Consider the following 25,698-nt stretch of genomic DNA (forward strand, 5'->3'; position numbering starts at 1 on the left):
ATTTGGAAAGCAAGTATAACTAGTATACTTTTCAAATTATCCTAAGAAGTCTGAGTTATGGCATAGGAATGCATCATTTATTCATCTTGTGACTGTTGTTACAAACAGCTATTGTTCAGGTCAATGAAAATTCATTCTCCTTAAACCAGAATGCAATATGACTAATATGATGTGAAAAGCAACTGAAGATGTTGGGAAAGATGCCCACTACTGAATTGTCAGCAAAGCTTGAACACACTGAGAAACTGGAGTTTGAGAAGGTCATGGGTGATCTATATCAACAGAAGACATAACCTCACACACAACCAAAGTATGAAGGAAACAACCATCAGAAAAGGGAGATAATGGAATTGGATATATGTGTCAAGATAGAAGATCCTAGGTTGAAAAAGATAGAAGAAAGGTTAAATGGTGGAGTGATACTTCTTTCTAACTTAAATTGTGCTTCCCAGAAAGTAGACTTAATCCTTACACTGAGAAAGAGAGAGAGAGAGAGAGCACAAACTGTAATTATAGTAATCATTTCTCATACAATAATTTAGGAAAATTCTATTATCCCTTGGCTCCCTGACCTGCTGCAGGTAGCTAAGAACTTCTGTCTCTACCAAACTATTGTTCCCCATGTTAAAAAGACTACAGTCACCATGATATTCAATTTCATAAAGTACCGTGGCCTAAAAGGAATGTGAATATAGAGTACAAGATACAGCGTTACTGGAACTGACCAAACTTTTCCTACTCAGAGAAATGTTCAGCTCCTAGAAAAGTCCCTATTTAGTTTTGATCCAAAAACACCTTAACCAGGCACTGTGGAAAGGCCAATACGTAGTGAAGATTTAGGTAAAAAAAATCTCTTATTTCTTTTTCTATACAATCTATATCTAAATGTTATCTATATGTGTCTATATCTATGTAGCAGACTTAGCCTTAAGAAATACAGCCAGAAAGTAAGCTCATTAATACAGGGCTTCCTATAACTCCTGACCAACATCATCCCAGGAAGCAAAACATAGTATGCATAAAGAGGTCAGCATTTCAGAGCTGGGTGACAATACCTGCTGCTGTGAACACCACTATCCACGCTGGAAGGGAAAACTGGACTGTGACTGTTGGGGGTTACCTAGCTTCTTTTTCCTGGGGTCCATGTAAGAAAGGGAGTAATGAGGAATTTTTGAAAACTTCCAAAATGTCACTACTCTTTTTTTTTATGCGCTCATCAAAAAAAAATTAAAGCCAATTCTGTCTTCATGTATCTCACTTCAAATAACGCAAATAGTGCCTCAGCAAAAGGTAAATGAGTCTTTGAGAAGATCACTTAGGCAAGAAAAGGGTTAAGACCTCACTCATAAAGACCATTTAATTTTAAATTAACTGCTCTCTAAAGAAATTTGTGTAGAATGACTCTACAGAATACCCACAAAGGCTGAATTGTTGGACTTTATAATGGAACACATTGACCAGGAAGAACCGGAAGTCAAAGGGATAAGAATCCTTAGCTGAGGTGTTTTCCATCTTGCCTATGGAGTACTCAACACCAGTAGATATAATAAGCCACACAGAATACACATATCACAGCACTAAGATATTCCCGAAGAAAGGGAGAAATGGCAAGGATCGAAACAATGATTGTCTCATGGATTTGTACTTGTCTCGCTGGGACCACGTCACAGCAGGTCCTCCAGTCAGATTCATCGCCCTAAAAGAATGTTAGAGTTCAAAAGGTGACTATGAAAACACTCATTGTCGTCTGCACCTTTTTAGAGGCTCTGACATTCTGCTTTCTCTACTAATTTTAGTTTTGATTCAATCGAGCTTTGAGAAGTTAGCTGTTATTTTGTGTTTCTAAAATAACCAAGGTGATACAATAAACTTTTCTGGATTTGAAGAAGCAAGTAAGACACAATCTCTACTTTCAAAGCAACTTACAATAAATATATTTATTATAAAATATATTCTCTATCAGGGGGTATTTATAAAAGACATATTAAAGAAGTCAGCAAACTTCTAAGGTCATTCAAATATAATTATTTTAACTTGCATTTCTTATTGCTCTGACATGCAAAGTTAAAGAGTTTATGTAAGTGACATTTATTAATACATTAATTGATGAAATAATAAAAGTTATCAACCCCGTTCTACAAAATTTCAGTGTTCAAACATTCAAAGCAAGAACACCACCAGCAGCAAAAAGTTTTCAGTTCTGACAGCATTTATGCTCTATTCATAATATGAATGAGAAAATACTGTCAAAAACTTCTTTAAGCTAGCTAATATTTAAAGTAGGAAAAAAATCTCTTAGTTTTAAAAAAATATTTGTTGCTTAACTATGGGATATTTAAAATGTTTTATTCTAACCTAAATGATATTCCTATTTTCTGCACATCACGGCTACACATGTTATTTTCTTTGGCATTTATTATTTGAATAAAACTATTGTCCTGGATATCTTCACCATTAAATTTTGAGACATAGCATCTGTAAAAAGCTGGGGGCTGGAGAATATTCACAATAGATGACTTCCAATTAAAATATGAGACCCTCGAATACCTTTTCGTTAGACTTCAGAGTGGGAATTTATTTGTTATATACTAAGAACAGAGGGTCAAATAAGTGCTTAATACATTTACTGTTTTATTTCTGCTATTTTTAGGTAGATCTCTTGAGAATCTGGTCAATGGCAAGGAAAAATCTTGGTAAGTAGCTGCACAAATGTGGTACCAAATGGACATACAACATTCATTGCACCTCCACAACATTTTCTCTTGCTCCAAACACAGAAATCTCGATGTGTGATCTCCATGAATATTGCACAATAACTGGCCTCCGTATGGTTAAAGGCAACAATCACATGGTGCTACTCAGGCTGCTCTATGCAGGACCTTATGAAGAAAAAAGCTTCTTGATATGCAATGCATGGAAAAATTTTTTATGTGAATGAGAGCTGTTCAGTGTCATAATATCCTCTGGCATTGAAGAAGCATTAAACGTACTAAAGACACAAAAACTATGCTCTTTCTACATTACAAAACATTAAATTATACTAACAGTTATATTAATTACTCTAAGAAACAGATGCCAAAACAGAGTTAGATATGCAAGACATTTCTTTCAGAAAATACCAAGGAAGAAAAAGAGGAAGAAACAGTGTGCAGACTTCAGAGTTGATACAAATCTGGTATCCATGAAGAAAGCAAAGAAAAATAGATCAGATAGGAAATGTTAAATGCAGCCTGGGGTGATTTCACTCAAGCAGATGGGAAGTACTCAAACTGAGTTTTACATTGAAAGAGTCTTAAAATCCAACAGGACTGGTCCTAAAGTATTCTTATTTCTACTCATATGTATGTGGGCCAGCATTGATTACACAGAAGTGATGACACTCTATGTCACTAATGATTGTGTCAGCTTTGCAAGAAAATTAATGTCCTCATACCAGGGGATAAACTCAGGATCTTCACACAGAGTTACATCACCACCCCTTTTCTGTATGTTTTATTTTGAAACAGGTTCTCACCTACTTGCTAAGTTACCCTGGCCAAGCTTGAACTGGTGATTCGCTTGCTTCCATATCCCAAAGTGCTTGAATGAAAAACAGTTTTTCACATGGCTGGAAAGCAAATCAAGCTAATAGAATCTCATCTTAGTTTCTATGTCTATTTTCCCATTAGAGATCCATGCAGTGGGTTCTGATCTCTTGCTCAGTACTATGATGGTTAAAAGAAAAACTCAAAGACAGAAAAACTAAAGAGACAGAGATATCGGGAGCCAGGATGATGAACGCTCCTGCAAGCAAGGCTGAACAAGCAAAGATTCTGAACACCCCAAACTGTCCATATTTATTGGGGAGTTAGACTGAGGCAAAGGGGCTATGTGGAAAGACTAAATGGAGTTGCTATGGATACATTGATGATGCAAGCAAGGCTTGTGAAGAAAGAGACAAAACATTCTTGAATTAGAAACAGAACAAATAAAATAGAGGTTGTGGTTAATAGTTAACCTGGTGTTTTCAGTAAATAAGGTTTTAACTCTGGGAACGGAATTTGGGTAAAAGTCACTGTGACCTAGGCACATAGGCTTCAGCGGGACTTGCTTCTCAAAACGAGCCAATTGTGAGGTTAATTCTTTACAGCCTGCACTGCTTACACCTGCTTTAGGCACAATCAATGGGACGGTCCCCCACATTTTCCATCTTTTTCTCCAGTCTATTCACTTATAGATAGGAATTTATAAATGCGCATTGTATACCTATTCTTGCAAACTTCTTTGTTCCCCTTTCCACTTTTTTGCCTTTACATTTTTATTGTGATTCCCTTAGAATATTTCAGATGTTGCCAGCTAAAAAGAGGAAAAGGAGTTATAGGGAAAGAATCATAATAATCGCTTCTTAGCCTTTTGGCTAAGATCAAGTAAAAGAATCAGAGTTGGAATGATAGAGATAGTCCAACATTAAATCTCATTTTCTCCAAACCAAGACTCTCTTTTCTTCCTGCTAATTCTTATGTCCATTTGTATGATCTTTTTCTTGATTTTGGTAGGAGATTAGATATTAAGGTTAATTAATATACTGACTCCTCTTATTTTGGAAGAGGAGTGTTTTAGTGTGCTACTCCTTTCTCATTTAAAGTGATAACAACAAAAATGTCTGTTCAAACATTTGCTTCCAGAGCACATTAGTAAGTAGTTTTCTGTTTAACAGTCATAACAACACTAGGATTTAGGATTTTATCATTTAATTACATAGATATAAAAATACTGTTTTAACTTTCTTTGGTGACAAAAATATTCAACTCTGTGTGAAAAAATATATAAAATACCCAACTTTGATTATCTCATACTTTAAGGCCATCTGAATGGGAGGCAACCTAGTTAATGTTGTGTATGTGAGATTCTTCTGTTTTTCTTATGCAGACTCTAAAAATGGAACAGTTTGTAATGCTCAAGTAAGTGTTAAATATATTCCAAGTGTTTAAAATAAATTGTGCATATGTTTACAATAGAAATATCATTGTTTTGAAATATCTTTTATCACCTGGTATATGTTGGATACTTTTCATATCAGTAATTAGGTATCTACATTACCACTCACACTGAAACTATATTATTTAAAAAATTAGGCATCACATAATTTATCAATCACTGACTTTGTGACCTCTACATTGTTGATAGATTTCCTCTATTATAAGGATTAGTAAGTGGAGACATAAGAAAGGATATGTTATTGTGAGATAGAGAAAGCGAGCTGTCTATGAACCAAGAAGTGATTCCTCACAGACACGGAACCTGCTGGCTTCTTGGTCTTTGACTTTCAGACTCCAGAAGGTGTCAAATACATTGTCAGTGATTATGAGTTACTCAGTCTGTGGTGTTTTCTTATAGGAGACAAACTGATGCCCCATTTTAGATAATAAGAACTACTTGAAATCTGTTTATACCTTTTCTAGAGGTTCCCAAAACACCATTGTTGAAAAATTATCCCAAACTAGAATACATAAACTACAGAGTGATTGGTTAAGATAACTAGAGAAAGACTTAAGTGGATTTAGAATCAATTTTATTCAATTAGATTTTAAGATAATGGTGTTCAGTTTCATTCCATTGATGCTTCACTAAGTATATGAGAAGTAAATATTATTATAGTTATTTCCTACCTTTACTTCAATATTCTTCTTTTTCACATTTTTATTTTTTGATGTTCTCGCCATTTTTTATATCAGAAAGAAGCCAGCAGTTAAGAGAACAATATATTATATGAGGATAGATTTTTCTGAAGACAAAGTTATCTAATGAAGTAAAAGAAGAAAGTAAAGTTTACCCCTTATAATTCCCAGGAGCACATTTCTGTTATTCCATATGCTACTGACATATTTTTTCTCAATTTTAAAACTCTAAGTGGATCTCTATGGTGTTTATTTCTAGTTGTTTTTTTTTTTAATGTGACTGGGACTTGAGATAATGTATCTTTTTGTAGTCACTGCACATAAAATTTTAATGATTTCTAAAAGCATTTATTAATTGTACTCTAGAGCTGGTAATGGAGGTATAAATACATAATATAATGAAGGAGCTATTTCTCAGAAGCATTATTCTGTGCTCTGAAAGTTTAAACCATATACTTAAATTATTAAAAATGAATAAAAGATGTGGTGCTATGGGCTTGTGTCCTTCCAAAAGATATGTTGAGATGCTAACCTTTAGTCAGCACTTCACAATGGGACCTGATGTGCAAAGAGGGTCATTGTAGACTTAATTAGTTAAGTTGCAATTTTGTCATCCAAATGGGATGGGCCACATATCCCTTATGGCTGGTAATTTTCTAAGAAAATGGCCACTTGTAAGCAGAGACTCACTAGAAGAAACCTGAATGACACCAAAAGCAGGGATCGGAGTCAGGCTGTTGAAAGCAAGGAAGATAGGATGGCCAGCAAAACACCTGAAGCTAGAATAGGCAAGGCAAGATCCTTGTCCGTGTTTCAGAAGGATCACATTGTTTGGACCTAAATATTTCATTAAAAAGAACCATTAGAGTTTCTTTCATTGTCAAAGAATGCTAAAAAAAATTACTACAGATAAGTGCACCCTAAAGTGAGAAAATGCAGACTTTTATATAGTAAACTTTTAAAGTATTTTACATAGGACTGATGATGGCTTATTATCCCCAACTATTCTAGAAACAATTCATAAACATAAAATAAACAATTCAGCCATGAAAATAATTTAGGAAATGGAGTATGTCTCTGTAAAAGTTTTTTTTATTCAACAGAAAAGAAACTCAACTTTATGAAATATTTTAATTTCTAGGCATTTTAGTTATAACTTTTAAATAATCACATTTTTCCTAATAGAAGGTCAATAAATCATTTTTAGTCTTCTGTAACATTGCAGAGTAAGGGCAGTATTATAATATTCAGTATTGGCAAACATCGTGTACCACAATGGAAGGAGAGAAATATTTCAGAATTTGGAGCCAGGTGTATAAGAAGATACACAAAATAATATGTATTATTGTCTAACCATTCTTGTCCAATTCTTGAAATTATTCTAAGGAGTTGTTAGGTAGTATTCATGTTTAAGTATACTATTTTAATATTCTTTATAGACAAAATTGGTGTCAAAGGAGTTTCCATTTATAGGAAATTCCTTGAACAAACATTGTCACATAGATGATATTTATCACATAGAATATATGTAGCATATGCATATATAAACTCAGATTCATACAGGAAAATAAAAATGTTTCTATAGATGTTTAGAAAAAGGAAAGCAACAGAGTAGCTGTAGGTCTGAGGAGAAGGAACTTACAGACGGAGCGGTGATGTTAGAAAGCCCTGATATCTGGACCGCATATAATTCTGACCCTATGCAACCGGAGAAGCCAAACGGAACAGTGTTGCCCAGAGGACAAAATGCTGTGGCCCCAGCCTCGCTCCGGTGATGACCGCCAGCGCCTCCTGGAGGGACAGTAGGATTCGTGCTCCACGTCACTGATCCTAGTTGTCACTATGGAAACAGCTCACAGTAATCTACAGTCGCCTGCTGCTCCTGCAAAGAGAAACACAAAGAGCGCCTTGCGGAGGCCTGGGCAGCACCGCAGATGCCACTGCTCTTGGAAGCCGCTGGCCCAGCGGAAACCTGGAGGCCAGGTTTACCTGCCACCCACTGAACCATTTTCAGAGATGGAAAAGGGTCGGCTCACTCTTTTCCCCCTTGGAAAGTACCCTCCAGGGGCTCTCTTCGGGAAACTAAGGTAAAGTCAGTTTTTAAATGTGTTCAGATAATATAGGTTATTAGCCTTCATCTTTCCTACAGCATGGAGAATACAGAACAATGATAAATCAAAGACGATCAGTATACCACATAATGTAATCACATACAAGTTAATAAGAAAATGAATTTGTCTGTGCTTTCACTTGAACGTGGGTTCACAATATTTACATTTAAAATCAGCACGTTTTTGTTTTGTTTTGAGACAGGGTCTTGCTATGTAGTTCACGTTGGCCTCGAACTCACGGTGATCCTCCTGCCTCAGCCTCTGGAGTGCTAGGATTACAGAAGAGCGACACCACACCCAGCTCCTAAAATAAGCAGTTTTGAAAATAATCAGTATAAAACACACTAACTGTACATCTATATTTCATAGGAATGATTAAGTACAAGAAAGTAAAGCTATACAGAAATATTTCTTTCTGATCACTTTGTTTACTTATATGATAGATGTACTTTTTTAACATGCTTAATTTTGAAACGTGTTTCTGTATCAGTGCAAAATGGTCTGATGAATTATTTTGAAATTACCAGTTGCTATTTGTGAAATATTTCTATTATGCAGCATGTATTTAACCACTTAACAGTTTACCCAAGGGTTACTCAGGCAGTACTTTTGTTTACATGCTATCCCAAGTGTTACCTGGGCGGGTGCCATGGCAGCCAGTCCATTTTTTTTATTGAATGAATTGATCAAATTTTCTTTTTTCTACTTCTTGCTATATTGTAAAAATTAATGGAAAATGTAATATTTGGTCATCATGTCTTTAAATAATTGGACTGGTAAGTGATTAAAAGAAAACCATTTTATTCTAAGAAATATTTAGTGATATTTGAAGATACTTATGATTCTGCTTATTGTACTATTCAAACTTTCACTGTTTGTATGTGCATAAGAGCCAGATTAAATATATTTTTGTACAACTCTTTACAATCTGCTTCAACATCCCTAACTTCTAGAGAATCTAAAATTGTTTCCTCAACCCAGACTCTAGGATGAATATGTCTTTCAGATTGTGTTGGGGGTTTTATAATACAGAATCTAGAGAATGGAAGAGAGTTAAATTAAAACTGGGTAAGGCAAACAGTGACATGTTTCAAGAGAAGCAGAAAATGAAGGCTAGAAAGAGGTTGTTCAGAAATACTAAACCCAGCCTTAGTCTGAAATATTCAGACAGATCAAAACCTAAATTACAAAGAAATAAATTCTCAGTATGCATGAAGGGACTCCTTTGGGAAACAAATGGGCATGTAATCCTAGGAGTGTTCTTTGTGACACAGTTTGTGGAGGAATGAAAATAAACAATACAGCAATGGCAGACAGCAAAATCTATCACCACCAGACACTGGATGGCGTGGAGGAAAAGAAAAGAGTAAAATTAAAAGTCCTGTAATACAGAAGTCAATTACAGCACTGGAGAACTCACTCCAAAACCCAAATAAGCAATTAAATGAAAAAAATCCACAGAATATATCAACTTTGCCAACATGAAATGAAAAAAAAAATTAAGAATATTGTAAAGATGGGCCAATACTGCAAAACTGAACAAAAGTGATGTCAAATTCACACAAACTTCTAAAGACCATCACAAATTAAAAAAAATTATAATTCAATATCTTCAACAGAAGTATATTTACTACATACTTAAACAAGTATTTATGGATATGAAAAATATGTCTAGTCAGATACATAAAAACTACAAATGTACAGAATATTGACTAAACTGAGGAAAATATGGAAGAAAAATTTCAGAAATGAATTGATTATAAGATTCTCAAGATACCATGCACTAAAATAAAATTTATTAAGAAATATTAGAAAAATGGAAGTGATATGATAAAATGAAAATGATAAAAAGAAAGAAGCAAAGAGGTCATAGTGCCATACAAATACTAGCCAGGCAAATAACTTGTGATATTAGCATTACTAGAGACTCTGAAAAATAAGAAATAAAATAGAACAGCGCCAATATTTAAACTGATTACCCAAGAAAACATTCAATAATTATAACAATGCCAGAATCTATATATTGAAAGGGATTTCCCACTACCAAAGGAAATTGCCATATTATAATCATCTCTGAAAAGTATTCTGGGAAATCTATTTAATTTCATAGTTGAAGACAAAATTCTTGAAGTCTCCAGGCAAAAACATCAAATAACTTCCAGTGATAAAAGAACTGAGGTAGCGATGAACTTTTCGAAATCAACATTTAAATAAGGCAGTAAGAGAAGAGTATTTCTATAAAATGTAGGGACCAAACTGTGAAGCGAGAATTTTATATATGTCCAATGGTTCTTTAAAATCAAGACTTTAGAAAAACTAAAACTAAAGAAACAAAATTTAGGAAAGACTATATCAGTCTTCCTTCTTGAGGAACATTTCTCATTTTATTACAAGAACTATAAGGAGACACAGACCTACAACATTATCATTTCTGATATTTCTAGTTTTTAAGTCACATATGGAATCCTCAGAAATGCTATTTTATATTCAGAAATATTACTTCTATTTCTGCTTTTTAAAATATTTATTTAATTTGATTTCTCTTTCTAATGGTACAGGTTTGTCTCAAACTGTCAATGAATCTTGATAATTTTCTCATCAAAAAGACTATAATTAAAAAGTTATATTGGTTAAGTTTCTCTAGAGGAACAGAATCAAGTTTATATCTCAATATCTTAAACCTAATTATATGCTACGTATAAAATTATATATAAAATTATGCAGGGGAATTTATTAGGTGGAGGTACAGGGTCCGAGGTGACAGCGCCCACAATGCCATCTCATGCCAGAACAGGAACAAGAGAGATAAAGGTGTAGTGTCTGCCCAAGACCGAGGGTCTGGAGGGTCCCTGGGGAGTGGCCAGGGTAATATCCTGAATTAGACCCAGTTCCCTGGAAAAATAAACTGTCTCTCTATAAAAGGGAATGAGTCAATCTATGGAAGTTGCTTGCTTACTTGTGAAGTAACACAAATCAAGACACCTCTTTTTTGTTTTCCTAAAAAGACAATATATTTGGAATAGTCTGCCATGTAAAATAGAAAATGCTTCTGGAAACTAAAACAAAGAAAACTGAATCCAGGAAATGAAGTATAGTTATACACTATAGTTATATACTTATACTGTATAAATGAGTTATACAGGTTATAAAAACAAAGCAGACAAAATTCCATCCTATTAGAAACAAACGTAAATCAAGACCAATCTCTTTTTTTCAGCTCCAAGACATAATTGACAAAAATTAGATATATTTAAGATGTACAATGTGATCAATGTACAATGTGATCAATGTACAATGATTTGATATATGTATACACTGTGAAATGTTTACCATGATCAAGCTAATTGATACATCCATCCTCTAACAGTTTTCTTTTTCATCAAAAGGGGTGAGAAGTCCTAAGATATCTTCTCTTAGCAAACTGTAAGTATACAATATTAATAAGTATAGTTAATGTGTCATACATTAGATCCTAAGATTCTGTTCAGCTTATAACTGAAATTAGTATCCTTTTTCTACCTGCTAAGACTTTGTGATCTTTGAGTTACTTTTTAGAATCCAAACAGTTGTGATATCACACAGCAATGGTCTATTTGCTTTATTTTACTTAGTGTAAGGATTATTTCTGTTGATTTATTTTTCTGTTTGTTTTTATATTTGATATGTTTTCATTTTAAAGAAGCTAATGATGTTCTAAATTTTATATATACATATATATGAATGAGAGATACTGATAAAAATGTATACACACTTTTCAGCAATTTGGCATAGTAATAAATGTCTGGAAGCTAATAGATACCATTTTGAAGAGCTCTTGTAATTGTAGGCCAAAGGTAACTTGTATTAACTTCATGACATCTCAATAAATTTAGTATTAAAATATTTATGCAAGTTTCTTTTCCTGATGCATCCATTTTATGGAGGGCTCTGTAATTCTTTTCTTCTCAAAAACTCAGAATCAAATCAGGCCAAGTCAACATAAAACATTAAAAGGTATGAATACGTTTCTCATCCCCATTTTATTATTGTAATTTTATTATTCAACATAATTCAAAATTCTGATATCTATAGAATAGCATTCTAGATAAGCCAAGTGAATCATAAAGGGAAATGCAGTAGAAGTCATTTAAAATAGCAGGATGTTTTACAGACTGAATAATATCCCTCTGTGTGTGTGTTTGTATCACATACTATTTATCTATTCATCCCATCAACAGACATGTGTAAGACTTGAATAAGCTAAAGTGACTCCATGCTAATAGGCCTAGACTGTGCTTCTTCATATGCTAATTGCTACCTTGGCTAACAGCCCTCCCAGGGCAAATGGTATGACAAAAAAAAGGTGAACCTAGAACATTTCCTGCATAAGATAAGCAATGTGTTTGCAGTCTTGTTCTGTGAATTCCCTGACTCTTTGTTTAGAAAAACCTTATGAAAAGCACCTCAGCTCCTGAGCAGTTGCCTCTCTGAGCTACCTGGCTCGGGGAGTGCCATCTGGCCAGACTAATAAAGGTCTATTTACCATCTAGCCTGGTGTGTTCCCTCCTGGGTTTCTTGTTTCTCTGTCGAGCTCCCGGAGCCTAGCTGGGTGTTAGGGCCCAGCATGGTGGAGGCCGTTTTGGCTGTTCACGCTCTGTGGAGTGGAGGTGAGACTTTAAGTCTTACGGATGTCCATAATGTGGCTATCATGAATAATGCTGTGATAAACATGAGTATTTCCTGAGATGGCTTATTTCCTTTGGCTGTTATACCCAGAAGAATTGCTGGGCCACTCCTAGTTAAGGAAAAGAAAAGAAGAACTTGGTGTTACCAGAAGCCAGGGGTTGATATAATGACGAGAACTGGGCCTCACCAGAGAAGCAGAGCTCACACATGGTGTGATTCTTGTAAGGAAGCCCCTAGACAGAGAGGGAAGAGAACTTTTTCCCACTGTTTGTGTCTTCGCCTGCAGGCTCCTCCCAGTGATGCCCAGCCAGACACAGGTGACAGCAGGATCTGGAAAGAGTGTGTTTTGAGTTACACCATCGTGACACAGAGCACTAGCAGGGGAAACAAGAATGCACTTGACAGATGACAGCTTGGGCACAGTGCTATCAATTCCATTTTCTGCCAAGTTGGCCAAGGCTGCTGCGAGGCAGTTTGCCCTTCCAAGTCCTCACAAGCTTCCCAGGTCTCCATGGTAGGCAGCAAGCCTCCATTTTAGTGCTGCATGTGTGGTTGTTACTGTAAGCAACCCTGATGAATAACTGCATACAGAATCAGTATTCTTGTGAACTTACGTAAGTTTTGATTAAACACAAGAAAGTATTCATTTTAGCATAAATTTATAGGTGGAGGCCAAGAGTGATGAACTAAAAAATAGCATATTGTAATCTGGATAATGTAATTGAATAACATTCAATGAATTTGTAACTAGAAATAATAAAGAGAATTATGAAATATTAATAGTGGAAATTAAAATCATAATTAAAATCATGCATATTGTTTTGAGTTTACTTATACACCTGACAACTCAGTTAACCATCAATTTTTTTTCCAGTAGTGGGGATCGAACTCAGGACCTTGCACTTGAGAGGCAGGTGTGCTGCCACTGAGGTAAATCCCCAGCCCCAAGTTAACTGCCAACTTTAAAGGGAGACACTACTATGAGACCAGGTGTGGCACACTAAATAATGCTTTTGGAAAATGTCTATATCTTAATCCTGGGAACCTGTGAGATGGCACCTTACATGATTTGTCTACCCATGAAGAAGGATAACTCATACCTTGTGTGATGGTCAGTGGTGATTGTCAAATTAACCAGAGTAAGAGATGCATAACAGATTGGTATCACACACTTCCAGATATGTCTGCAGTGCTTTTCCCGAGGTGATTGGCATGCAGACCGCCAAACTGAGCAGGGGAGACCTGCCCTGATTATGGGTGGCACCATCTAATAGGCTTGCTGCACAGGTAGATCAAAAGGGAAGAAGGAAGAAGTTGGCTTTTCTCCCCTTTGGAAAGCTCTGTTCTTCTCAGATAGGTGTGTCTTTTTGTGGACCTCAGACTCCAGCTTCATCAGCCTTTGTGTACTTTTTTGCCGCTGTGTCTGTGATTTCAAATCTTTATCTAAAAAATTGCCCAGACCAAGACTATAACATTCTCTCCTCCATGTTTTCTTTGGTGTTTTCATATTTCCAGGTTTTAGATTTAAGTATTTAACTCATCTTGAATTATTTTTATATACAGTGATAAATAGTGTCCTACTTTCATTTTTTCTGCCTGCAGACATCCTGTTTGCTCAACACCAATTTTTCAAAAGACTCTCTTCTCCTCTGTGTGAGTTCTTGTCACTTTTGTTGAAAATCAATAGGATTTGTTGGATTTATGTGTATGGATTTATTTCTAGGCTTTCAATTCTACTCCATTGGTCTATATATAGCCTTTTATTTCTTCCAGTTCCATGTTATTTGGGTTTCCATAATTTTGTAATATATTATTTTCAAAGACAGGTAAACTTCACTATGTAAGAAGTTAAAAGTAAGAAAAATTTCTAACAAGAAAAATATTAAAATGTTAGGGTATTGGAGACTTTTACCTTTTGGGAGAGACAATTGCTACAATATTTATTATTAGTAATGAATTTACCAACTCTGTCTAAAACGAAACTTTGGTCCATGAAGTGAGAATTCAGGGTATCCTATTTACTGCTACCTTCTTAGGATCCAAAATAGTTCCTGGAACATACCAGCTTCTCATCTGTTAAATAAATAAAACAAAGTCACTTCAGTAGAAATATAGGCAAAAGAAAACAAAATATTACTGAAGAATGGTCCATAAACACAAAAAGAATGTCCACATTTAAAACTTACAAATACAAATTGGAAAAGAGGTCTCATATGGTCTATAAGACTGGCAAAGCTTAAGAATCTTAAACTCCTTTAACTTTTGAAAAGTATTTTAATAATTCTCTAAAAATTTTAAGCATTTTTTTAAGACAAGGTTTTACTCTGTTACCCAGGCTCATCTCTACCATGTGAGCTCACGTGATCCCAGCTATGTAGTATATACTTTTAAATAACTAGTGTGATGTCTGTAGTTTTATTTTCTTGGGGTTTTTATTGCTTTAATTATTTAATTGTTTTTGTGGTTCCATATATATTGTAGGATTGCTTTCTCTACTTTTGTAAAGAATGTCATTGTTATTCTGACAGAAATTGCATTGAATCTATAGATAACTTTCTGTAGTACGCACACTCTTCTAATCCACGGACAGTTGTATATTTTTCCATTTATATGTGACTTCTTCAATTTTTTTCATAACTATTTTAGAGTTTTTATTGTATAAATCTTTCAACTACTTGCTTAAATTGTCCCTAGATGTTTTATTTATTTTATGTAGGTATTTCAAATAAGATTATTTTCTGCATTTAATGTAGGATAGGTCACTCATCTTTGTATGTTGGGTTTCTTTGTTACAACTATAGTCATTTGTTTATTTGTTCCAATGAATTTTTCGTGGAATCTTCAGACTTTTTATATATAAGATTGTGTTGTCTATAAGAAGGGACAATCCAATATCAGTTTTAAAATAGAGATGCCTTTAATTTCTTTTTCTTGCTCAATAGCTCTGGCTAGGACTGCTAGTAATTTGTCAAGTATTGAAAGTAAGCATCCTTGTTCTGTTCTAGACCTTAATGGGAAAGCTCTTAACTTTCCTCACATAGTATGATACTAAATGTGAGGTTTGCATGTATGGTCTTGTGTTGGGGTGCATTCTCCTATATCTAATTTGCTAAGAGTTTTTATCATAAAGGGATGTGGGATTTATTAGATTTTTTTCTGAATCCATTAGAATGATGTTTCTTGCCTTTCTTTCTCCCAATATTTTTTACATGAAATAATTTATCATTCATTGATAGAATTTTTCTTTAAAATACACTACACTACATGTATTATGTGATTAATGTGCATAAATAGAGCATGCAAAGAAGTACGTTATGGTTAAGTTTCTGTAACTTGAAGCTGTAGCCCTCCGGCCTCAGCCTGTTAGAGTGCTGGGATTACAGGTGTGTACCACCAAGCCTGGATAATAATATAGTTCTTGCAAACACAGGACTTGGTTGATAAAAGGATTAGTCCCTTATAAAATAATATCACAAAATGTAGCAGATGTTGTAACTACAGTTAGGGAACAAGAATAAAGAGTGGTGTGGGTCTCTGAGTATGGCTAAGAGATAGCTGGTATCATCATACTTCTTTCTCTGAAGATTGACTATAAAGTATGATTTTTCATAATTTAGAATGTGGTAGATTACTTTTTTCTTAAATTTAGGTAGATGGATGAATAACTTTAAAAATTCTCTTCTAGTTTGAGATTAAATTTATTGCATTACAAGGAAATTATTTTTATCCCATAAAATTAAAGAAAATGTAATTTCAAAATACCCGTAAAATAGTAGGAAATACAAGAAGAGGTTAGTGTCTTTTCTCATCATTTTGGAATTCAATTAAAGATAAAACATATTACAAAAGAACTTCAAAACCATGGAAATGTTATATGGAGACATGAGACCTACAGTTTATGTACACAATCTGTACCAGGAAGTCAAGGGGAGTACGTCAGGATCTTCTGAGAACTATAATCTCCATCTGTCAAGAACTACTATAGCCCAAAAGTCATGTGTGAAATTGAGTGGCTGTGCCTCCAGGAACTCTGGCTGTGTTTTCCTGCTAGGAAGGCCTGGGGGCACCAAAGGCTCAAGATCAGAGGTGTGAGAGATCCATAGGCAGTGGAAAAATGGGGAAAATCTAACTACCAGAGCCTTAAAGATTGTATGGGTTCAAACAGAATGACAGGGAACACGTGTGGATTGTCAGTTAAGTGGTTAAAGATTGGGGTTATATATACGATATGGATATAATGAGTTTACCAGACTCCAGACCCAGGGAGGGGAAGAAGGGCACAGGAGACAGCATCGTGTTGCACAAACTGCTAAATCCCTGACCCTAGTGCCTTACAATGGGACTTCCTTGAAGATGGGGCCCATAGAAGAGGTGAATAAGTCAAATGAGCCCATTAAGCGAGCCCTAGTCCAATCCAACTGATGTCCCTAGAAGAGAAAGTGAGAAAGTTGGGAGACGTGGAGAGAAAGCAGAGGCAGTTACAGGTATGCAACAGGTGATTCAGTGAGGTGAGAGCAAGAGGCCATTTCCAAGTTAGAATGAGAAGCTTCTGAGGAAAGCAGCCCTCTGGTTCTTGTTCTTGGACTTTCAGCCTCCGGGATTGTGAGATAAATTTTTATTATGTAAGACACCCAGTTTGTGGCACTTTCTTATAGTATTAACTTAATACAATATTTAGTGCAATATGTCCCATATTTGGGCAGCATGGCATGAAGCTGCTGAATTTCACCTCTACGTCCTGATTTGGAAAGTGAAATGGCTCCGCAGGGGCGTTCGAAAAACTCCCACATATCCTAGGCTGTGCTGATGTCTGTATACAGAGAACAAGTAGACTTTGGTATTTACATTGATTAATGGTTTTATGGTTTTCCATGTTTCTTTTTCTATTCTTTAGCCTAATGATAAAGCAGTCTTAAAACTTGACAAGGCTGTTATGAACCTGTCTTAAAACTTCAGTGTTTTGCTGTTGAAAAAAAACTTTAAATGAAACTTAGTTCTAACTGTGTACAATTCATGGACAAATGGACTGATATTCATCAAGGAACTTATAAGTGTTTTAGTAGAAAAAAATGATCACCCAGTATTTATATATAATAATTGGATTCATTGTTTTTTAATCTCAAACTGTAAAAGGAAAGAAAGTTGATAATATTTATCATCAAGTGAGTAAATAAAAATGAAGATTAGCATTTTTGTGCTGATTGACATATCATTTCATTTTTGTAGAATACAGCATTATCCCAATAAATAATTACATGAATTTTCACACACAGACACGAAATACTAGGTAAAATTTAGAAAATGTTAGTAAAAACCAATTTCTTTTTATTTTCATTAATGAGAAATAATTCATGAGCTGAGTTTTAACATGTCTTCTTTTAACATCTATAAGCATTTTCTTTTGTGAATATTCCAGTGGAATTTATGTTCTGTGAGATTAAGCATATTTATTGTTTTCTTCATTACATTTCCCTTGAGCCTAAAAACATGTATAATACCCAATTCAGATTTTAATAATTAGTAGTAGAATTAATAAAGAATCACAAATGAAACACATTGTCTTGAGTAAAAATGCAAACAGCTGGGTGAGGAGGTACAAGCTTATGGTCCCTGCTCCTTTTAGGGAGGCTGAGGCAGGAGGATCATTTGGGCTGAGCTGGAGACATTGCAAGACCCCATGTCAAGAGAAAAATGAAAACTGGAGAAGTTTATAAAGTAAGAAGAGTTTTGCATTCCTACCCTTCTTTCCTTCATTCTCCAGAATAAAGCCGCACTTGACAACTTAATATATATTCTTTTACATGTGTCCTGGGTATCTGCTGCCTCCTCAGCAGAGAAACAATGGATAAATAAAGAAGTCATTGCTACTTCTGATCCACAAAAACAAAGTTTTATGTCTGAGGAGAAGCGTGATCATCAATCCATGCCATCTATTAAAGGCATCTTGTCACATTTAATTTAGGGTTCACATTTGAAACTTCTTTGTTTGCCCTGCACATACCACGTTTACTTTCAGAAATAATTATCAGGAGCTTAATATTTCAATATATTTGTCAGAGTCTTTTGGATTTGCATTACAAAGGTTCGATGCAGTAGTTCCTAATTCTCCAGGGAATTAGACTTATGAGAGTCTGCAATTTTGATTTCCCTATCCTTGATCAAGTCAGTAAATCCCCAAAGTTTCTTTTGTTTTCATGTAAGAAAATTTTATGATTTAAGCTTGACCCTCACAAACATAGACCCTAAAGGTAGTGAAGACATGTCATTCTTGGAGGGAGTGGGGAGATGCAGTTATACAAAAATCAAAACCTACTTTAATTTTGTTAGCGATACTACAATCCCTGTCCTTCAGCATGGAAAGTAGAGTCTTGCACAAAATGATTCCAGGAAAGAATGAGAGCATGTCAATACACAGATTGTAAGCTCATATGTAGTAACTAATATTACTCTGAAAAAATTGTCACTAGTCCTATCAAAAGAGAAACAATAGTCTTTATAAATTGACATTTTAGTGTGAAAATAATGCATTATTTCTTTTGATGAAAAATGCTACTTTTGTACAAAGAGATTACATGTTGCATGGCCAAAAGTCAGAATGGAGGCCAATGACCTGAAAGTACCTCTCATAAAGCAGACAATTACTAATTTTTAGGATATCATTCATCACTTAAATTGTTTGATTGCAAGAGGCTTCAGATGGTTAAATTATTCAAAATATCACATAATCTCAGCACAGGAAGACATTTTCAAATTATCTAGTTTAACCTTTTTTTTTTTCTTTTCTTTTTTTTGGTACCGGGGGTAGAACTCAGGTCCTTGCACTTGCAAGGCAGGCAGCAGAACTGCTGAACTAAATCCCCGGCCCTAACCTCTTCAATTTATAGTAGCACAAAGAAATTTTATATTTTCCATACACACTATTACTGGTCAATTTTTATGCCATACCTCAAGAAACAATGAATTACTTTGAGTCAGGCAAATACTTGTGCTATATATCGAAGCTGGCCCTAATGCTTTGGCATTTATGCTCTAAACTGGGTTCCTCCTTTCACTTATACGGAAGGTTAGTCACCACACCTGCCCTCTTCAAGTTTCTGTCTGGAATTGACAAAAAACAGATGAATGGATAAAAGCACACAAATTTTACCTAGCAATTTTTACATGTACCTGGGATCCCTCACAAGAAAATTGAAGAGCTGAAAGGTCTAGGCCCAAGTTTATATAGCACTTAAAGGAATATGAATTATTTGAATGAGGCACATCTGTATAAATTTCTCTTAGCCTTACTTTCGCATTTGTGGGGATAGAGAGGGCATCTTACAATTGGAAAATGGAGTTTATACTTACCTATTTATAGAGTTTACTAAAGGAATGAAGTACAATTTAAATTTAACATTAATCTTTATAACAATTCAATTTCTTCCTTAAAAATGGAAAAGTATTTTTTTAAGAAAACGTCACTTCATTAAACTTTTACAATTGCTTCATTGACTTCAATTTTGCCAAAGATCTCCATGTACATCTTACTGAAAGCACAAACATAACAGAGATGGGATTAATGTTTACATAAAATGTACCATTACTTCACCGTGTAGAACTTCTAACAAAGATTATTAAAACACGAAATATTTAGATTCAAATATCTCATTGTTATTTTATACAAGCCAGGAGATAATTTAAAATGGGTCAAAGGTTGATTCATTCAGCAGTGAATGAAACCACCATTCACATTTTGTGTGGTTTGCAGAATTTTAGCATTGCTGTTACCCATAAACAGACATTTCTAAATGGATTAGAGAGTAAATATAATTATTTTCACACCACTAACTTATTATGTAAAGAACCTTTGTGTGCGTTACTTTTCTGTTTTGTGAATAAATGATTACAATTATGAGAAAAGACTATTACTAATTCAAGGGTTTTCAAAATGTCCTTTGGATAGCAAAGAATTAGGGCTTTTGATTTACTGCTTCCTTCAGATTTAGTTTGTTCTGCCTTTCCAGCTTCTTAATTGGAGATTTAGATTATTTAACAACTTTTATTTTTTCTAATGTAAGCATTCAAAATGTCTCTGCTTATACAATGTTTTAATTCTCATAATTTTTGAAGTTTATGTTTGTATTTTTTATTTAGCTTTACATATTTTTAAAAATTTACTTGTTTCTCTTTGACCTTTGTCTGACTTATATAGGGAGTTGTTTAATTTCTGTGTGTTTGAGAATTTCCAAATTATTTTCTAAATTACAGGTCAAATTACTTTCTGATCCAAGAATATACATCATATTATTTCTGTTTAAAGAGAAATTATGGAGGTGTGAAAACTCCTTGTGCACTTGAAGAAACATTGTATACTGCTATTCTAGGTTGTGAACTTGTCATTCAAGTCTAGTGTTGATAAAAGTAAATGTTAATTCTTGCTTCAACTCAGATATAGAACAAACTATTCTCATTCCTACAGCAAGAAAAAGCGAGATAAACTGAAAATCAACCACTTTTCTTAAGCTTTACAAAGAAAAAATTGCACCAAACTTAAAATAGACAGAGAAGGCTTTAAGATTTTTTTTAATAGAAGGAACTCAACTGCTAAAAGAAAGGGCTGGAAAGTTGTAAAGGCTGGGGCATTGGGAACTTCAGGATATCTGTGGTTGGTTGTTGCCCTTATCCAAAAGGAAAAAGTAAATTTTCTGCTAACTTCACACTAACGGGTGCTTTTAGTTGTTGGAGCCAAGTAACCAAGAATGGCTCCTACTATCCTGAAACACCGGGGTACGCAGATTTTCTCTCTCTATGAATGCATTTCTTCAAAGATATGGCTTCCAGGTACTTGAGAAAGATATTCCTGGACTGAAAAATTGGTTAGAAAGTTTTATTTATATTTATATTTTTAATTTCAAACAGAATTTATTTCCCTCTCAGCTAACCCTTTGAGGAAATCGTGGGGGGTGGGATCTGCCAACAGATCAACACAGTTAGCCGGTCTCCTGCTTCCTTTGTTCATACTGTTCTAGCGTCTTTCAGCACAGTGAAGCCAAAGAGAATTTTCTGTAGTGATGGGATATTTATTCTACCTGTGGCTACTGCAAAGTTGATAGACTAAATATTTCATTTTATTTAATTTTAAATGGTTACTTAAGGAATCACACGAGGCTAGTAGCTGTTGTATCTGACAGCACAGTTCTAGAGCTTTAGTTTGTTTATTTACATATTTGGGATTGCAGCACTGGGGTACTATGGATTTAAATCAGGACCTTCACACTGAGTTATATCCCCAGCCTATTTGTTTGTTCATTTATTTGGGTACATAGTCTTGCTAAATTGCTGAATTGTAAAGGCTTGTACTTGTGATCTGTGGTCTCAGCCTTCTAGACTTCTACAGTTACAGATATTTTCCATCATGCCTGGCATTTTTTTCTGCTTTGTTTTCAGCTTTTACTGAGGTATAATTGGCAGTGTTCAAGGTGTACAAGGTGAGGTTTTAATATATGTATGATGTATATGTAGTATGCAGTAATATCTCAGTTCACAAATTTTTCAAGTTACGAACAATTTGGTCAGCAAACAGAAGCATTCAGCAAAAATTTTCATCCCTTTGCAAACTGTGCCTCAAGTTATGAATGGACAAGACCTTGGCCACCTTCCCTTACATGAACACAAATGTAGTCATCAGTACAATGATAAGTTCAATATCGACCTTATGAGGAAATTTGATTTGGTTTTCACCAATTCTGCTTGTGACCAGAATCATGGAAGGAATAAAGTTTGTGAACTGAGGTACCCTTGTACAACACAATCAAGCCAATTGTCATATCCATCACCTTACATGGTTCCTTTTTTTTTCTAGTGAGAATATTTAAGGCTTATACTTTTAGAAACTTTTAAATATAGAATAATGCTGTTATTAACTCTAGAACCATGTTCTTCATTAGTTCTCTGGAATGTATTCATCTGATCACTGCAAGTTTGTACCTTTTAAAAAATAGTTTTTGTTTCTATCGCTTTGGATCCTCAGCATGATCTCACTTACGTGTATGATCTACAAGGTCAGTCATAGAAAGAAAGTAGAAGAGTGGTTAACAAATAGCCAGAGGCTCTTTACAAAGATTTATATTTCAAAGGGGAAGAGAAATAACTTGCAGCTTTTCTGAGGGAACCTTGCTGAGGAAGGACATGGCCTGAAGGAAAGACGAAGCCTGTGCAAAGTTTAGTGAAAAAAAAAAAAAAAAAGACAAAGAACAAAAAAATTTTAAAAATCCCAAACTCTAAGGTCTAATTATATCTAGGACTCTACAAGATTGTGTGGAATATCTGTATCACTCGTTTGGTGAAAATAAGCAAATTTGGGCTAATATGAAGTAATGCAACCCCAGGCTTCTTTCTCGTTCCTTCATGATCAGTGGGTTATTTTGTACCAATGTTTGCTTAGCTGACAACTCAGATTTACTGTGATAAATTGCACAGATATGTTAGGAATAGTGTAAAAGGGGTACAGGCATAGAAAACTTTCCGTACTACTTTCAAAACTCATCTATAAATTCACAACTACTTTAAAATAAAATTTTATTTTTAAAAAATGTACATTTAATGGATTCATTAAACTACCATACAAAATTATGAAAAACAGACACAACATTCTTCTAGTAGAAGCAACATCTTTGAACATCTGCAGTCTCCAAAATAGAGGGACCAGAGTAGTCAATGACCTCAACTGCATACCTATTGTCTGATCTATATAATTAATATATATATTTAATTTCCTCTGTATTATTATTTTACACAGGTAACGTTAATGTAGATTTCATAATTTGATAAACTTTATGCTTTGAATATGATCCCAGACAGAAGTCTTGTAACAAATAACCTTGTTTTGGTACACTTATTTTTATCAGCATGTTTGTTTTTAAAGCAGAGAAAAACTTAATGAAAACAATTATCAATGTCCTATATTTTATAAAAATGTTTATAGTGATAAATATGCCAAACAGACATTCAGTATACCAGAAAAATCATACCTTTTTAATGCAGTAAAGATGCAGATGTGATTGCTTAATTTTGTATGTATATAGAGAAATATTAATTTCTATCTACATAAAGCATTATATTTCTAAATGTTTTATGATATTTTTATTGGGAACTTCTCAAGCAAGTCTTAAAATTAGGTTTATGTCACTCTTATCTATTTTATTGAATTATTCTCAATCTGTTTTTTCCCTATCTCCACTGAATTATGGAAATAGTAGTTTGGCAAAGATTTATACAACAGTGAATGAGCCGGCCAAAGTGGCTGAGATGAAGCAAGTATATGATTCTGGTCTCATCCGCATGTCTGACTGCGGAAGTGAAACATGAAGTAGGGCTGTTGCCCTCGACGCTGTGTTTTACAAAGATATACCACTGAAATAAGATTCCAGAAGCAATGACTTCAATTGTGATGCTCTAATATGCTTTTGCATGCTCAATGTATGTCTGTTTGAAAAAAATAAGATTAAATAAATGGATAACTGCATTATTTTTCTGATCAATTGAAATTCTAATGTTCATTTCTGTTATGACAGATAAAGGAAATGGGGATTTTTTAATGAAATGGAGCACTACTCAGCCATGAAGAATGATAAATTAGAGACATTTATAGCTAAATGGATGCACATTGAGTTGATACTCTTAAGTAAAATAAATAGCAAATACTTATTTGCTGGTCTATACAGTTCATTATTCTCTCATCAGCACCCATTCCCATTCCTACTTTCACTCAGCACCATTCTTTTTTCTCATAGTCTAGTTGTTAATTTCTTCCATTTTTTAATCTTTTTTTTTTTTTTGTACCGAGGACTGAACTCAGGACCTCACACTTGCAAGGCAGGCAGCAGAAAGACTGAGCTAAATCCCTGGCCCATTTTTTTCTTTTTGAAAACTCTATAAATCTATAAATCTATGGGGTCCATATTTGAAGTTACGTTTCTCTCAAGAGAACATAGTCCAGATAGCTATACAGGTTTTTTTCTGAAATTTATTCATTTATTATACTGCATTTAAAAGACTTAAAGGTGTTGTATTGCTGATAGTTTCTTAAAATTAATTTTATTGGTACATTTTAGGTATACAGTATAATGACCATCATCATTGGAGATTTGCACCTTTACGTAACATATCTTGATTCTCACTTTTTCCCCAATTCCCCTACCCTCCCTTCAACCCCTCCACCCCTCCCCATGTGCAAAGACTTGGTTTCCATTTATTCATTTTGTTATATTAATTCCAGTCCCTTCATTCCTTTCTCATACCCCTCCCACTTCCCCTTCCCCTTTGCGCCTTTTCTTCCTATTTCACATTATCTATTATAACTTATAGTGTCCTTATTGACACTTTTAGTTTCTCACACCAGAGAAACTATTTAGTATTTACACATTTGTATCCTATTTATTTTACTTGAGTATCACCTCAATATGCATCCATTTAGCAATAAATGTCTCTAATTTATCATTCTATATGGTTAAGTAGTATTCCATCCCCATTTTCTTTATCCAGTCTGCAGTTGATAGACAGTTGGGCTGTTTCCAATTTTTAGCTATTACAAACTGTGCCACTTTAAACATGGGTAAGCATATATCACTGTGGTATGATTCTTTTAATACTTTTGGGAAGATAACCAGCAAGGGTATAGCTGAGTCAAATGGAACTTTCAATATTATTTCTTTGAGGTATCTCCATACTGATTTCCACAGTGGTTGCACCAGTCTGCACTCCCACCAGCAGTGGAGCAGGGTTCCTCTATCTCCACATCCCCACCTGCATTCATTATTGGTTGATTTCATGATAGCAGCCATTCTTTCTGGGGTAATGTTGAACATTTTTACATATTCTTATTTGGTATTTCTAATTCTTTGTCTGAGAAATGTCTGTTCATTTCAGATGTCTATTTTTGGATTGGGTCTTTAAATTTAGGAGGTCTGATTTTTTTAAGTTCTTTATATATATTTGATAGTAGACCTTTGTCTGAGGTATAGCTGGTAAAAATGTTTTCCACATTGTGGATTATCCCTTCAAACTGTTGGTGGTTTCTCTTGCTGTGCAGCTTTTTTTTGGGGGGGGTGAGATAGGGTCTCATTATGTAGTTGGGACTGACCTGAAACTCACTTTGTAGCCCAGGCTGATCTTGATCTCACAACGATCCTCTTGCCTCAGCCTCCCGAGTGCTGGGGTTATAGGTGTGCACCATCATGCCCTGCCAGAAGCTTTTTAATGAGGTTATTATTTTTGTTTTGTTTTGT

At 34.6% G+C, this 25,698-nt stretch overlaps 2 long non-coding RNA genes across 9 annotated transcripts in view; both read left to right on the top strand.

Moving 5' to 3' along the window:
• The window catches only part of LOC104851229, a 40,829-nt gene extending 27,500 nt beyond the window's left edge, over positions 1-13,329 (top strand). The window contains exons 2-7 of one of the 6 annotated variants that reach the window (XR_777161.1): positions 2,651-2,693; positions 4,909-4,940; positions 7,243-7,744; positions 11,155-11,191; positions 12,720-12,947; positions 13,308-13,329. This is a non-coding gene — a long non-coding RNA (uncharacterized LOC104851229). The other 5 variants (XR_777163.1, XR_777159.1, XR_777166.1 and 2 more) reach the window with 5 other exon arrangements.
• On the top strand, positions 13,326-23,929 carry LOC109117568. Of its 3 annotated transcripts, none has more exons than XR_002024856.1 (4): positions 13,326-13,363; positions 18,057-18,148; positions 21,860-21,900; positions 23,668-23,929. It is a non-coding gene; the product is annotated as an uncharacterized LOC109117568 (long non-coding RNA). The 3 variants fall into 3 exon arrangements; XR_002024858.1 differs by having other exon boundaries at positions 13,352-13,423; XR_002024857.1 differs by lacking the exon at positions 18,057-18,148 and having other exon boundaries at positions 13,332-13,363.
• The last annotated feature ends 1,769 nt before the right edge of the window (positions 23,930-25,698 follow it).

The sequence above is a fragment of the Fukomys damarensis genome, unplaced genomic scaffold, assembly GCF_012274545.1.
Source record: "Fukomys damarensis isolate Sample0158 unplaced genomic scaffold, DMR_v1.0_HiC HiC_scaffold_3, whole genome shotgun sequence".
Classification (NCBI taxonomy): Eukaryota; Metazoa; Chordata; class Mammalia; order Rodentia; family Bathyergidae; genus Fukomys; species Fukomys damarensis.